The sequence below is a fragment of the Pezoporus flaviventris genome, unplaced genomic scaffold (genome assembly GCF_033815535.1).
Source record: "Pezoporus flaviventris isolate CSIRO_AGI_PZ_B2104156 unplaced genomic scaffold, CSIRO_AGI_Pfla_v1 ptg000010l, whole genome shotgun sequence".
NCBI lineage: Eukaryota > Metazoa > Chordata > Aves > Psittaciformes > Psittacidae > Pezoporus > Pezoporus flaviventris.
In genome coordinates, this window is record NW_026892558.1 from 4,495,341 (window position 1) to 4,509,330 (window position 13,990).

Consider the following 13,990-nt stretch of genomic DNA (forward strand, 5'->3'; position numbering starts at 1 on the left):
CAAATGTTTTATTGCATTGCCCCATTATGTTTCTAATATATTAGTAGGTATTTTTTGAGGGCTGCGTAAGCAAAGGATTGTATGCCTAAATATTGTGAACTAATATAAAGAATAAAAATCTGATGTTTGAGCAATCTGCAAAACAGAGTATCCACCCCTGGGCTGCAAAGTCTTCATAGCTCTAATCAGACAATTTCTTAATTGAACATTAGGCTTCACTTATCAGCAATCCACTAGCTGAATCTCATTTAAAGCTTTTCAATTGGGAAAAAAACCCATATGTTTTCCACAGAAAAAGCTCACCCTGCTTTCCACCTGCCTTTCAGCTTAACACCTCAGTAGGCTTTGTTGTCTGTAGCAGTGAATTTGTGATTACGGGTAAGATGTTTACAACATGGATGATAGTTATGAGAAGTGCATCTCAGAGCAAATTTAATTTGTTTCCGCTGTGCTCTAAAAAAATAAAAGTATAAAACTAATCTTGTTTATGGTTTTAGAAAGTCATATTCATTAAATCCATATGTTTGGCATTTCATGTAATTTGCTCCATAAAAAATAAAAATGTTATTTTTGTTTAAGCCTGTTTGACTGCAGGGATTTGCCTCCCTGTTGTTGCTCTTCATTACAAACAGTTACCCAAGACAGTTCCTAACATTCAGTGCTGTGTCCTTATCAAATCCCTGCTGAATGTAAGAAAAAGATATTTGGCTGGAATAATATCAGGATGGTAGCAGGACTGGGGAACGTATCTTGTTTAATAGGACTGACGTACATGGTTTAATATTAAGACCTAATCTAATCCTGCTAATGGAAAATTTAATATTCTGATAGGATCGCTTAGTGAAATAGAATATTATAGTCTGTGTTTAGAAAGAGGAGGAAAAAGAACCTAATTTGCACATGTTTGCTAGCTCAGTATGTATTTTTCATTAGCAATCATATGATTCTAATCCTTAGTCCAACACCAGGGTTTTCTTTTATTTGGTGGTTTCAGACAAATCTCTGGTAAGGCTTTTCATAAAATAAAGTCATATTTCACCTCATCATGGTAAATTAATTGTGGTATTATTTTCCTCCTGAAGGCTTTGCTGGGTAAGGTGGTGCTGCAGCCTAGTGAGTTCAGAATCAAATGTACCTGCCACATCTCAGCAGGATGTGTTAAATGTTGGTGGATCCTAGACTGCGCTTGGAGGTTAGTTCTGCTATGGACAATACTTCAGCTGCTTCCTGATAGCCCTAAAGGAGCTGACAAGTCCCTTTTGGCTAGAAATACAAAGAAATAAATTCTGACTGCTTTAGTGTTGCTTTCAGAATAAACATCCAGGAGCTGATAGGGATTAGAAATGAATGAGGCTTTTGCTGCCTTCACCTTGAGTTACACACACACACACACATACACACACACAGAAATGGGACAATAGTCACATATGCAGTGAATAATAGCCAGGCTCAAGGCCATACCTTTTCATTTCTGCAGGTCACAGCTGGTGAGTGTACATCTATACAATCAGAGACAGCTTTATTCTCTTTCCTCCATGTCCAGAGACACTTCTCAGGAATGGCCTACCTCAATGTGAGGATAAGTCTAGGAAAGCACAGTGCTCCTGACCGTGCTGGTAAATATGAAAGACAAATCCATATAAAATAGGCACAGGAAAATTCAGCTTGTGGTCAACACAAAAGGAAAATTAAAATCCCAAGGACTTCTGATGGCTCTGGAAAAACCTTCTACTGTAAAAGTGCTCAGGCAACTGCAGACCTTCACTCACAAATTTGAGGTAAAGATACAAAACCTCTATTCAACTTCCAACTTCATCTTGTGGTCAAAGATACCCAGTTAAATTAAAACCGTTGCTGTGCCCTAACCGTAGCTTAGGCTGTGTCCGCAAAAATTAGGTCCAAGACTGAAATCATCCTCAAGCCTAGTCCTCCTGACCATTTCTGACAGTGTACTCACCTCACCCTTCACCAAACCTGACTTTTCCCATAACTCCACCAGTGACAGTCACTCATAATTGGTGTATCTATCTGGTTCTGATGGCTGCATCTGCCTCAAAGTGGATTAAAAGGAGACAGAAGAACACAACAGCCAAGGGCTAACTTGAGCAATGTACCCAACTAACCACAGAGATGATTAAGGCTCAGTTAAGCCAAACTTGGAAGAAACCAACATTCATAGTCAGTATGTGTCACAGATTGGAAGATACATGCACTTCAAACAAAGTTGTAAGGAGACCCTCCAGTTCAGTCACTAGGTTCAAAAAGGGCCCCCTTGTTGTCCAAACTCCTTCTCAGGGAGAAGATTAGGTGCAACTGGATCCATACTTTAAGCCACTTTGCCCCACAGGATTAAGGAGATATGTATATATAGTATATATGTAAAATAAAAGCTTTACTATAATTGTTAATGATAATTTATAATTATAATTGTAGAATCATGGAATCAGCTCAGTTGGAGAAGACATTTAATACCAAGTCCAATGACTACCCCAGGACTGCCAAGTTTACCACTATGATATGATTAGGGTAAAGAACTTTAATCAGAATATCTGTCATATGATATAAATGCTTATAACTAGACATCACTGTAATTGCCATTTACTATAATCAGTATTTATTAAATCAATAGTTTGAAAGCTAGCTTAATAATTATTAAGTACAGATTGATGTTACTCACCCATACAGATGACCATTGGCAACTCTCACTCAGCCTGTCAGGGTTACTCCTCAAGATTGAGAGATTCCTTGTCATGACAGATTCTCAGTGATTAACAGCATGCTAAACTTTGATAACTTAGTGATATAAAGGATTGACCGCATATATAATCCTTTAGACATAAACAGCTGACAAGCCTGAGACTACGTCTGGATCCAGCCATACCTGCACTCCTCCCAGAGAAGGAGTTTAAAAAGTAAGGGGGTCCCTTCTGAACTTCATGACTCAATGGAAGTGTCTCCCTGACAGTTCTGTCTGATCCTGCCATGCACGCAGTTAATAATCAATTGTACCTTGACACTGAATCTTGTTAAACCACTGTCACATTTACTACCAAACTTTGTTAAATCATTGTTTTATATCAGTAAACATATTGCTACTTCTCTCTTATGTATGAAGATCATCATTTTATCCATGACAAACTGGTGTAGTTGGTAAGATGGGAAGTAGTATCAGTGATTTATTTACAGAGGACTAGAGCAAATTCAAATCCCAAAGGACTGGGCTGGTGATAACTGGCATAAATCGGAAGTTGTTGAAGTCCACTTAAGGCAATTAGGGGCAGAACAAAAGATGGAAAAGGGAAAGGAGTTCTCTGCAAGATGCTAGGTATCTGTTTAAAAGCCACATATCAAGAACAGTATAGACAAAGGACCTAAAAGACGAAATAAGAGAGTAGAATGGCAACTGAGTTATTGCTGTTCTTCAAAATTGAATAGCTGCAAAAACAGGTACAGGAAGACAAGGAGAAAAGACAAATGTTGGGACATAAGGTCAAAATTATACTTATGCACCCTACCCCCTAACATTGTACACATTAGGAAACAAAAAGTATTCCATGAAGACTGGGATGTACATATTCGAGGTGATCCCAGTGATAGTAAACCACTGTTAAAACAGAAAGAACTATGGGACTATGGGGTGGTCAACTGTGACACACTATACAATCCATCCTGTTGTCCAAAAAGCTGATGTGGTGCCCAGTGAAGGAACCCATGTTGTTCCACTATCTGCTACAGTTGATTTTGCAATGATAAAACCACTGATTAGAGCAGCCCTTGCAATTCTCAAACTCTATCTAGTTGCAAAATGGGATAAGATTTAAAGAGATAATACAATAATAAACAGGGCAATAATACTTCTTTCCAAGCAACTTTTTAAATGGGCAGAATTAAAGCATAGCACTGATAACTACAGCTGTGAAAGGAGTGATGTTCCACCTGTAAAACAAAACCTGAGGCCTTTAGGAGACCACAGAATTAAGACCTGTGGAACAGGGAACAGAAACTAGATCAAAGGTAAACAAATTTAAAAACCTGTGAACAGAATCTCAAGAATGGAGGAATAAATTATGGAGGAATGCATTAGCCCTAGGCATTCCCAGTGCCTCATTCAGGGTCAGCCTACAGACATAATCTTGAGTCTGAACTACTCCAGAAACAGTGGTGAAAGGAAACTGCATATTTCAACTCCTCTGTCCCCAGTCCCCAGAAGTGGAGACAAACCCTCACTCCCCATTACAGAGGAATTACAGGAATGCCCAGAAGGCAATTGGGTCTGCTAGTCAGGGAAGTGGAGGTTTATCAGTGGATAAGGGATGATGGTCCATACATTTTTATTCCAGTTTGGTCCTCAGGACAGTTGGTGAAGTTTTTAATAGAAACAGGAGCACAGATTTCAATACTAAAACAACATGCTGAAAAGCTGAGCATGAGATCCAGATAGCAAAGAGTTAAGATCAGCAATGTGAAAGGAGCAAGTGCTATGCATCAAAATGCTCAAGTCAATTTATGGCTCCCAGGAGAAAAGTTCATGGTTAGTAGTTCCTCTGCAATTAAAAACTACCATGAAAATGTTTTCAATGAGTTTCATTGTTTTAAACTGATGAAGCTGGCACCTGCCTGATGGCAGCATGTGGTCCTCCAGCTCATACATAGAACTCAATCCCAGCAAAAATCATAAGGTGGCAGCGTGGGTAGCTCCTGCACTCTCTGACTCAAAAAATGCTAATATGCCTCAATATTTGATTTTTGCTGCTGCACAAAATGGAACTTCCAAAGTCATAGCTGATTTGGAAAAATTATTATCTCCAGAATAAACTCCCCATATAACTCACCTGTTTGGCCAGTTTGGAAACCAGATAGGAGATGGGGGGCAGCAATTGACTCTCAGCACCTAAATGCTAATACAGCCCGGTTAAAAGCTGCCTTATGGAACACTACAAACTTAACAGCTACTTTGCAAGTAGCTGCACACCCGTGGATGGCAGCACTGGATGCAGAACACATGTTCTTTATGGTTCCCTTTAAGGACAAGGATAAAGAGAAATTTGCTTTCACTTGGGAAGAATGCAATATACCCTTAACAGACTCCCACAGGGATATAAACCTTCACTCTTGCTCATGCTGCACTTGCTGAACTTTTACAACCAATCTCACTCCTCCAAGATGTGACACTGACACTGTACCAGTATATAGATAATATTCTGATTGGAGAAACTTCTGCTGAGAAGGTGGGGAAGCAGCAGCAGCAGTATGACAAGTGCTAAATAGAGCAGAAATTGAGATTTTACACAGAAAATGCCACAGACCAAATAAAGAAGGAAAATTTTTAGGTACTCTGTGGATAGGAGGCAGTGCAGGGATTGCTCCAGGGACCTTAAGAAAAATTGAAGAGCCTCAACTGCTCAAATCAAAGGAGTTACAACAATCAATGAGAATTTTAGGATATTAGAGTAAGCATATACCTGATTTTCTACCATTTCCTGTCGATTATATTCACTTTTACAGAAAGGCAAACCCTGGGAGTGGAAATTGCAACATAAAGAGGCAGACAAAACTCTAACTGAAGAATTAAAAACATATCAGTCACTGGGACCAATACATCTCCATGACCCTGTTATAACCAAATGGGGTCTCACTGAACTGTAATGTGTTCTGAACTGGCCCCAGTGGGCCAGAAAGACCTTTATTGTTTAGCTCAACCACATTTAAAGAAACAGAACAATACTCTGAATAAGGAAAGTGACTTTTATCTTTAGTCCAAACAATAAACAAGTTAAGAAAATAAGTCAGGGACAACCTGTGCAAACTAGAGGACCATTAATTTACTAGAAGCAATTCTAAAAGGGACTGCTCCACCAGAAGGAGTTGCACAAAAAGCCACTATCAGAAAATGGTATGCCCACCTAGTAAGAGTTGCAGAAAATTTTCAATTAATTGAAGGACACACTAAACCCTCAAAACACAGACCCTTTAGCATTACAACAAACTTAAACTTTCTCTGATTTTGGATGCACCACCCCTTACTGATGGTACACCATCAGGAAACACTTGTTAGATGGAAGCTTCAGGAAAAAAGGGTAAACAATAAATGGCAATATAAGGCTATTGCATTAGATGTTGCTGCTGGTAAACAAGTAGTAGAAGTAGGTGAAGGCAGTGCACAAGTAAGAGAAATAAGAGCAGTTGTTCTGTTAGCACAGAATGGAGTAGGAATCCTAAGAGCTTTTGACTGCCCTGACTCCAGGGAGTGACAGGACAGGAAATAAAGGTAAGATGTCACGTGATGCCTATGAAGAAGCATCCAAAATCATTGTGTACAATATCAAGTTTGGTTGGAAGGGACCAAATATAATACTAAGGGTTATGAATATTTTTGCTGCTGAAAGATTAGACTGTTAGTACAATTTTACCTTAGTATAATCTGTTTCTGTAATTTGCCTCTGGGATCACCTAACATAATATTACTCGCCTTAGTTTAAATTTAAACCAGGCATTACTAGGCTTAGTATCCACTTAGTATTCACTTTAATTAAGGATAAGAAAATTCTATCCCCATGTATTTCTGAAATTGGACTGTATGTAAACAAACATACTGGACAAAAATTAGTGTTATTTAATCCATCTTGTTCACTTAAAAAGCATTAAACTATTGATGCAAATTAATATCTCTGCACGCAAACTGACCTGCTCACCATTCCTCACTACATCCTATGCAGGATGGTTAGCATTGTTACATGGGTGAACTCCCACTTCTCTAAAGAGAACAAGGAGAGATATAACCCGTGTTACAGAGACAAGACTAGAAGTCTTAAATAGTATAGATGACAAAGTATTCATAAATAAAGTTAGCACAACAACAAGTGATTTAAAGAAATTAGAGCACCTATTGAGGTTTTCTCTATTAGAACCGGTAACTAACCAATAGCTCTTATCCGATATATTGCCTCAGTGAGAAAGAATTAATGAAGGGGGCCATCAGTTGATTGTGGGTGCACTTGGTGCAACCCAAAATAGTGTTTCTCTAGCTCTTAATTGTATACAAGCACAATTGTAGATGCGATCTATAGTAGCAACAATTAGAAGAGGTGAAGAAGGCACCTTACCCACTGAAATTTGAAAGGTAATTTGGCATAATGCAATTAAATTTGAAATATAATTTCAAATATAATTTCAGTTCTGGTGGTATTTAGTCAATGTTATGCGCCATCAACAACAAGGCCACAGCTTTTGTCTTAGTATCTTATTCATCTTCTCTTACATCTTATCAATTGTTCTAACTTAATTATACATGGAGTCAAGATCCACTGCCTACTCCCACTGGAATGGATCTTACATGAGCGAAGAAACTGCTACAACATGATTACCTGTGTCAACTTCTAGAACTTGTCTGAAACAACTGACACAAAACTCTAATCACCGATCATCATGATACAGAAGAGATGCACCACGACTTGAGAAGAGTGAAGAAAGATGGAAAACACCACTGGTGAGAAACTCTTATTGTATGGTTACTGACAGTAACAGTTTTTAATTTCACGCTTCACCCAGTCATTGTTTTACTAGCTCTAAGATTGATATGCCTATTGCTTGTAATTATATTGTGTATAAAGGTCTAGTGCATGATAAAACAAATAATCAACTTCAACCACCCAAAAAATACAAAATAACAGAGAACAACAAGCAGTGTTTCACTACGTCCTTATTGTGGATCTGTACTGCACTAGCTACTATTTATGGCGGGGCAGGAAGTGGTACAATGGGAGCTTCCAGTATCTCTTCTCTACCTAGCAGGACTTTATTACTCCCTTATGTGGAGCTTGTGAAAGGAGGTTTTGTATATTTATTCTCTTTAATGATGCTGCAATTTTAGAGAATGCCACTGGATCTAAGGATTACTGGATGGAAGTAATTACTGTCTTGCCAGTATCACATAAAAAAAAAAAAAAAAAAAATAGAATCATCACTTCTGTATTTTTTAGGTATGTCCAAATAGTCAGTCTAATTTATGTTAAAAAATCCTAACTTACTGAATATGAAGTCCCATAGTAAATTTGCAAGTGTTTCCTTTTCCAGATGACATGGTCATGAAATTTCTATTATCTTACTTTATGTATACAGTTGAATGAATATTTCCTACCAGAATGCCATGAAATTTAGTTTTCAAAGGCCTTGTATCCCATTTCACTTCTGTCCTAATATATCTCAATCAAGTCTTTCACATATATAAATACTTCGAACATTTCGTCATACATATTCAAAGACCAGTTATTACAGATTCAGTAATTGCTGCTTTACATGGTCCACAAGGTTTTATAAAATATTAATTGCCTATTATTCCCGTCGCAGGTTGAAAAACTGGAAAGATGGCTCCCTCCTGAAATATAATAAACTCATTTTCAAGTTATTGTACTCTGAAACAGAGATGTGTGCACTGAAACTTGTCATAGTCTCAAGCTATATAGAATCATAGAATCATAGACTGGTTTGGGCTGAAAAGGACCTTAAATCTCATCTAGTTCCAAACCCCTGCCATTGGCAGGGACACCTTCCACTAGATCAGGTTGCTCCATGCCCCCTTCAACCTGGCCTTGAACACTGCCAGGGATGGGGCAGCCAGTGTCTCACCACTCTCATAGTGAAGAAATTCTCATTAATATCTAATATAAATCTACCTGCTTTCAGCTTGAAGCCATTAGCCCTTCTCCTGTCACTATGTCCTTATAAGAAATCCCTCTCCAAATTTCTTGTAGATTCCCTTAAGTTACTGAAAAGCTACTATAAGATCTCCACAGAGCCTTCTCTTCTCCAGGCTGAACAAGCCCAGCTCTCTCAGCCTATCTCCATAGAAGAGGTGCTCCAGCCCTCAAACTATCTTCATGGCCTCCTCTGGACTCGCTTCAAGAGGTCCTCATCCTTCTTATGTTGGGTACCCCAGAGCTAGACACAGGACTGCTGGTGGGATCTCTTAAGAGTGGAGTAGAAGGGAACAACCATCTCCCTTGACCTGCTGGCAAGCTTTTTATACTTAAATAAACTAAACTTGCTTGAGTTTCATTTAGGAGGTTTTGGGCTACTCATTCTCCTATTAGTTCAGGAAATTTCAATGGATGTATTGTGCCCAGCACATAGAAGCTGCCTCGACAAAAGGGTAGGTTTTGTGGAGTCTTTCTATAGTCCAAATTTTCCATTACTGTGACCTACCTAATACGCTGTATTGATCTGGCACTTTTGTAGAATAGCTGTAGTGTACATTAAGTGCTCCAACACGGTCTTAAATGGTATTCAAATTAAAGCAATTTACCTCACAGATCTACTCTTAATGGCAAAGGAATAATTCAACAAGCTCTTTCAAAAGTTTGAAGATTCAGCATAAAAAAAGGTTTCCTGAAAATATATTCTGGGAAAATCTTGTATATCTTGGACAACATGAGAAATCCTTTCCAAATTCATGTCAAATTAACCTGTCAAATCACATGATACCTATCTGAAAGTTAAATAAGAAGCTTTTCTCATAAGGAATATGTTCATTGATTATTCCAATGAATACAGGTCACTTCTGCTTGTGAGAAGCCTGTTAATAGGTTTTTCTTACTGTCATAAAGCAGCAGAATTCAAAGGGCTCAAGAGTTAACAAAACTGTGTACATTATGAACTGAAGACATGTACAAAATAGAGGAAGAAAACCTTGAATATTCTGATGAAGCACTTCAAGGAGGACTCAGAAATTCCCCCAACATATATTTCCTTCATAATCACAGTAACCATCCAATTCTCTCTTCCCTGAACACTTTAAATTACATTATTGTTTATTCAGTCATGAAGACTAAAATGTGATTAAAAAGAAAAACAAGTACAGGCAAACCTGGACACTTTTAAAAAGACTTTTTAATCAAGTTCTCTCCAAAGTTTTTCTGATGGGTTTCTGTTTGTCTGTTGAGCTCTTTGGTATGAGTTTTTTTTTTTGGTGGGTGGGGAGTGGAAAGTGGGGAGTGATTTTTGGTTTGGTTTGGGGTTTGGTGGTTTTGTGGTTTTGTTTTGTTTTGTTTTTTTTTCTCATTTCTTTGGAATACCAGATCTGTGGGAGGTTTTGTTCAGTAATAAAATATAAAGTCACTTCTAAGCTTCTGGTATAAAATTTTCTTGTGACCACATAAAATAGTGACTTCTCAAATCTTTGCCTAACAATGTTCTGGTTTTGCGAAGTTATAGAGAAACTCCTTCTCTGTTGCAAATAATGCAAGCATTGCTGTCTTTCTAAAGTGAATTTATTGTATTTATATTTTTATGAAGTAATGTTTTATCTGCCTCACTCAAATGCTTAATGATGGGTGAAAAGCAACACAATAGGTATTCTAATTTCTGCTTCACATAAAATCAGCATTATAGATTTTATTATAAGTATGGATTTTTTTATTTATTAAAAATAAATTACAATAAGCATGAATGTTGCTTCTTCCTCCCTACTACATCAATTCCTTTGGGTCCCCTTTGGGAAAATAGCAGCTCCAGAAAATAATGTTCAGGACTCACCATCCTGAAATTTTAATACATGGCTTATACTTCTTTGCTAGCCTCTTTTGCTGGAGAAAAACTTGAGTAATACTCCGATGATGTTTCTCTTGGTCCAAGGATTCTTCTCTGTGTCATTATTTGCAAAAAATCATATCAGAAGATAATACGATTTTTAATTTTTTTTTCTGCAGAAATCAGACCAGGAAGGCAATGCCACTCTGCAGTGTATTAGAGACCTTTTTCCTTGTTGAGAAAAGCGCATTATGGTCATTCTTCACTTTCTTCTTAGAAATATGTTTTTCATGCTCTGTATGGACTTTCTTCATCGGACCAGCTGAAACTCTTTTTACTCTACAAGCGTTAATGTCCTTATGCAATAATCAGTGGTTTCAGGTCTTCTCTAACTGCTCAAAAATCACCCAACCATTCCCATTACCTCATCATTTTACCTTTTTTTTTCTTTCTGATTTTACCCATACCCAATTGCTATTTAACCCAGCAATCAAGTCTGGATTCAAACCCAAAGAACATTTCTTGTACATTTTATCTTGTACCTCAGTTGCCCTTTCTTAATAGTGTTCCATTTTTTGTCCATTTCCATCCATGGTACAAAAATATGTCCTTGCCTAATGTTTGGCCATTTTTTTATCCCTCCTAATCAATTTAGTTATTCTTTCCTAAAGAAAAACAATATAGCATAAAGGTGGGGGGTGGAGGGGGGGGGTGGGTGGGGAGGAGGTGGTGTTAATAAAAGCCACAACCAACAAAATCGATGTAAAATATCTCTCCATTCACTTACTAATTTCCTCCTTTATATTCCAAGGCATATGAAGAAAAATAGGTAGTAAATGGATGTATTAAGATGCTCATCATGTGTGCTACTCTACTTTTTTAATACTAGATAATTCCCAGATGCTTCTTATAATTACCTATCATCATTTAGTGGTAGCAGAGGAGAAAGGCTTGCAAGTTTTCTTGTATTTACATCCAGTTGGAACAAGGTCATTGACTAGACCCAAGGACAACAGCTGACAGTAAAATCTTTCATCATTCCAATTATTTCTAACAAAAAAAATAATACTAGCTTTTTTGTCTTTGTGAGAAATAACTGAAAACTATGAGATTCTTTTACTCTAGGCATCCAACAGGATCTATAAAAACTGTAAAAACCTACAGGCTTGCTTCTATTTTTTTTTTTCTCAAAGTCATAGTGTATTATTTTGGTAGCCTTAATGGCAGATATAACTCTCTACATCATTAGAGACTTGAACTCTACAAAGTAGGCCAAGTGAAATACGTCAACAAAGAAAATGAAATTAGACAATAAACCTAATTTAAAATGCACAAAGGTAACCAGAGTTGCTGTGATTCTAAATAAAATAAGGTAAATAACTCAAGGGTTATATTCATGACCTAGCTTCTGCAAGATATTCAAAGTTATTCCAGTAAAGAATTGGCCACCAAACATCTAAACCTTAAACAAGTCACAGAAATTTAACAAGATTTTTTTTTTTTTTTCTAAGCATTGTGCACAGTTTTAACTTGGTCATGCTTTAAACAAGAAGCTATGCAGTTCATTAATTCTTGCAAATGGTCATTCATATGACCTATTAGTGTAGACTGGAGAATATATGCTTTTCTTTACATCTGGAGATGTACAAGAATCAGCCTCATCAGGATTAATGGCAATTATGAAGGTATATATTCTACGCTCCCAGTTTTAACCTAGGTAAGAATAACAGCCTAGTGATATTAAGACACCAAAAGCAAGCACCATGGAGACTAATGAAGACAGTTAATATGCAAAAATATGTGGCTGCCTTTTGACCTTAAAACAATACATAGTTTTTATATTTAGATTGGATAAAAGGAGGAAGTTCTTTACTGTGAGGGTGGTGAGGTGCTGGAATGGGTTGCCCAGGGAAGTAGTGAGTGCTCCATCCTGGCAGTGTTCAAGGCTAGGCTGGAGAAAGCTTTGGGTGACATGGTTTAGTGTGAGTACTTCAAACACTTTATCTGGTCAGAATTCTGTATAAAGCGTGTTTAAATTCTTAACTGTTCCTTATTGTAATCAACAAGATTCTACTCAATTGATTTTTAATTTAGAAAATTAAATGGATTGAGGCCAGGAGAGAGAGTGGTGGGGAGGGTTCTTAAAGGACCAGATAGTTTTAAGGGAATATCAAAGAGAAAACATGAAGGAAAAATAAGATCCAAAAGAGAAAACGAGCAGTTATTTATTCATAGAAGGTGAGAAAATAAAATATGAAAATATGAAATAATCTGGTAATGAAAACTTCAGAATTAGAAAACCTATTCTGACGTGAAACAAATTTCTTGAGAATTATGCATTTTTTCTAAGAGGTAAATCAGTGAACATCTCATTAATCCTTTTTATTGCTAGTTACCTGCCTTCTTCTGAGTTTTTTTTTTTGGCAAGTCAGCTGATGACAAGAACTTTCCATGTCTTTACCATTTAGTGTGGTCTCTACGTCTAGGTGTGACATTTCTCTGCAGCTGCACTACAATTGCGCTTACTCTACCATTGTACCTGGTAAACAGCTGCCTTGTAAGACCCATGTCCTTGTTGATAAGAATTTTACCATTTCTTTATGAGATTTTTTTTGATCTGAGCCACACCTGCTCACTCAAACATGATAACCTCATGACTTGCCTTCCTTACTCCATTTTCTTTTGCATCCTTTATTCACAGACTTCTGCTAAGGTCAAAGTTCTCAAATCCCTTTTTACACTGTTCAGTCACTGTCAAGCACATTGAGACAAAAGGGAAAGCCTAATAACAAGGGACTACCTGTACCTGGACTGAAACAGGAGACAGTCTAAAATAAAACTCAACCTTTGTAGAAGTGATGGAGGGAAGATAAAGAACAGAGCCATATGATAAAGAGACAAAACACAGTGGGATAAACCTAATGACCTGCAGAAGAGTGACAGAGTGGAGAAACAGAATGTCAGAATGTCACACTCTCTCAGCTTCCTAAGGATAAACAATGCACATCCAAAACAGGCAGGTGGTTGCCAATCAAGGAAGAATCTGGAGATGTGAAAAATATGTGGTGTGCTTTCAATGTCATTGCAAGAATTCAGAACAGGTCACCTGAATCACCTTGGTGCTTTGAGTAAGTGGCTGTAAAGACTTGAGAGCAAAATGGTTTTAACTTCAAAATAAAATTACCTTTCCCAAGGGAAAGGTGATAAAAGCGAAAAAAGAGGATCATAAAAGGTGGAAGCAAGGACAGGGTGGCCTGGGAAGAATACAGGGATGTTGTGCGGGAAGCTAGGGACCAGGTTAGGAAAGCTAAGGCCCAGTTAGGATTAAACTTGGCTAGGGATGTCAAAGATAACAGGAAGGGATTCTATAGGTACATTACAAATAAAAGACAGACTAGGGACAATGTAGGCCCCCTCCAAAAGCTATCAGGAGAACTGGCTACCCTAGATTTGGAGAAGGCTGAGG